The sequence below is a fragment of the Mytilus californianus genome, unplaced genomic scaffold, assembly GCF_021869535.1.
Source record: "Mytilus californianus isolate M0D057914Y unplaced genomic scaffold, xbMytCali1.0.p SCAF_19, whole genome shotgun sequence".
Classification (NCBI taxonomy): domain Eukaryota; kingdom Metazoa; phylum Mollusca; class Bivalvia; order Mytilida; family Mytilidae; genus Mytilus; species Mytilus californianus.
Window position 1 is genome coordinate 4,215,718 of NW_026262667.1, and position 3,113 is coordinate 4,218,830.

The 3,113-nt window shown below is 35.2% G+C and overlaps 2 non-coding genes across 2 annotated transcripts; both read left to right on the forward strand.

Annotated features, from left to right (window-relative positions):
• Positions 1 to 632: 632 nt before the first annotated feature.
• Positions 633 to 751, forward strand: LOC127727280 (5S ribosomal RNA). Its single transcript, XR_007993851.1, has one exon. It is a non-coding gene; the product is annotated as a 5S ribosomal RNA (ribosomal RNA).
• Positions 752 to 2,732: 1,981 nt separating this feature from the next.
• Positions 2,733 to 2,851, forward strand: LOC127727279 (5S ribosomal RNA). Its single transcript, XR_007993850.1, has one exon. It is a non-coding gene; the product is annotated as a 5S ribosomal RNA (ribosomal RNA).
• The last annotated feature ends 262 nt before the right edge of the window (positions 2,852 to 3,113 follow it).

Genomic DNA, 3,113 nt, shown 5'->3' on the forward strand with positions numbered 1-3,113 from the left:
GTGAAGTGGCTAAACCAGCTAAGAAGCCAGCAAAGAAAGCAGTTAAGCCTAAAGCCGCTAAACCAAAGAAGGCAAAGACACCTAAAAAGACTGCCACAAAGAAACCTGCAGCAAAGAAAGCAGCTGATGAAAAGAAAGCAGCTAAACCAAAAGCAAAGAAACCAGCTATTAAGAAACCTGCTGCAAAACCCGCTGCCAAATCTGCAAAGAAAGCCACAAAATCACCAAAAAAGACCAAGGCTGCAGCTAAACCAAAGAAGGCAAAGACCCCAAAGAAGAAGTAAATGGAGGAAGCATATGATGCTTTTTAAGCTTAAACAGCCCTTTTAAGGGCTACCAAAATTTCTCAAAAAGAGTCTGAAATTGTTGCATGGTATATAACTTGGTTACAAATAAAATCAAGCTCGTCCCCATATTCCATATCTGTATTTCTATTCTTGCATTTTTTTTGTCTTCTCTAAAGTGCATGTGAACTTGTTAAGTTTTACTATCTTCCACTCTGGATCGTGTAGTTTATATATATTTTTATACCTGATAATTTTCTTATTTTATACAAATTCTGTCAAGAAATGCTAAATACACGACTTTCGGCGGTTCCTAACTTTATATTTAAAATTTTTTAGCACTTTAGTGTCTACGACCATATGACGTTGAAAACACCGGTTCTCGTCCGATCACCGAAGTTAAGCAACGTCGAGCTCGGTCAGTACTTGGATGGGTGACCGCCTGGGAATACCGGGTGTTGTAGACATTTTCTTCTTTTATTTTCTTACTTTTAATTTTTCACTTCTCCCAAACATACGTTCTATCTTTTTTATTTCTTTATATGGATGTCACATTTAATATAATATATCTAACTTTTGAAGGAAACAGAAAATATATCATTCATAATTTTATTTTTTTCATTTCCAACCTGGTGAAATCTTTTAAACTATTTTTAAAAATAAATGCAAGTCCAGTAATGCACACGTCGGGCCATATATAAACATATAAACTTGACAATTTCACTCTTTTCACATGCATGTGGCTCAAAAACTTAAAACGAAAATCTTAAAAATACTGTTATCCGCCATTTTTGTCCTTTGATGTCGTCTCTTCCTTTTTGACCAGGGCTTATATGATTCACAACATTTCTGAAAGGATTGTGATTATCAAATATTCATTACAGCAAAAACAAATAAAAAACAATAAATACTAATTAAAGCTTGTAAAACTCAAGCAAAAAAGTCAACTATTTGAAACTTTTTCCAACTCAGTCAAGGAAGTCCCGGTTTCGAATTTTGTCATCTTGGTGTGCTTTCATACCCAAGGCAAAATTTAAATTTCTGTGAAGTCTCTTTATTTCTACGTATATCTGAAAACAAAAACATATTTAGAAATGATTTTACTTCAAATACATACCATTTTTATAGCACAATCTAGTTTTTGTGAAATAATACAACACGTTTTCTGATGAAGAATCGCACGAGTGAAATTGACAAGTTGCACATTAATCGTAAATATTTCTTCACTTGTGATATTTTGTTTAAATTTAATCACATATTCTAAAAGAAAAATTCCTGCTGAACATTTTCGTATATGATTTATATATCAAAAAGTACAATTTATTTGAAACAAATGGTTAAAACTTGTCGAACAAGCACACAGAAATTCTTGTCGATTTGTTTGAAATAGATTGTCATGAAAGTTTAAGGGTGCTCTCGTCGAGGTCCGTGTTATGAGATTAACTATCCGCAAACCGCAATTTTGCACATCATTGTTATTTGTAGTTCAACTCGCACACATCTTTCAACAACCAAAGTCGCAAAATGTCTGATGCACCAGTAGTAGTCAAGACTCCAGCTAAGTCACCAAAGAAGAAAGCTGCAGCTAAACCAAAGAAAGTAGCTTCTCATCCAAAATACAGCGAGATGGTAGGGAAAGCTATCTCTGCATTGAAAGAGCGCGGGGGCTCTAGCCGTCAAGCCATCCTTAAGTACATCATAACAAACTTCAATGTTGGTAGCGATGCAAAAACAGTCAACACTCACTTGAAGTTAGCTTTGAAATCAGGAGTGAAGAGCAATAGCTTGAAACAGTCGAAGGGTACCGGCGCTTCTGGAAGTTTTAAGATAGATGAAGTGGCTAAACCAGCTAAGAAGCCAGCAAAGAAAGCAGTTAAGCCTAAAGCCGCTAAACCAAAGAAGGCAAAGACACCTAAAAAGACTGCCACAAAGAAACCTGCAGCAAAGAAAGCAGCTGATGAAAAGAAAGCAGCTAAACCAAAAGCAAAGAAACCTGCTGCAAAACCCGCTGCCAAATCTGCAAAGAAAGCCACAAAATCACCAAAAAAGACCAAGGCTGCAGCTAAACCAAAGAAGGCAAAGACCCCAAAGAAGAAGTAAATGGAGGAAGCATATGATGCTTTTTAAGATTAAACAGCCCTTTTAAGTGCTACCAAAATTTCTCAAAAAGAGTCTGAAATTGTTGCATGGTATATAACTTGGTTACAAATAAAATCAAGCTCGTCCCCATATTCCATATCTGTCTTTCTATTCTTGCATTTTTTTGTCTTCTCTAAAGTGCATGTGAACTTGTTAAGTTTTACTATCTTCCACTCTGGATCGTGTAGTTTATATATATTTTTATACCTGATAATTTTCTTATTTTTATACCAATTCTGTCAAGAAATGCTAAATACACGACTTTCGGCGGTTCCTAACTTTATATATTAAATTTTTTGGCACTTTAGTGTCTACGACCAAATCACGTTGAAAACACCGGTTCTCGTCCGATCACCGAAGGTAAGCAACGTCGAGCTCGGTTAGTACTTGGATGGGTGACCGCCTGGGAATACCGGGTGTTGTAGACATTTTCTTCTTTTATATTTTTAATTTTAATTTTTCACTTCTCCCAAACATACGTTCTATCTTTTTGGCCCGAGAACACAGTTATTTCGTAGTGCATTTCTTTTAGACAATAAATTCAAATTAAAAAAATCGCACCTGCTCTATCGCAAAATGATTTTTACAGTGTAGTGTACTACTATTGATACAAATAATATCAAAATTATAGAAACTTCTATCAGCTCTAACTCAAAATATTGACTATTCTGTGTTAAGGGGGCTAAAATT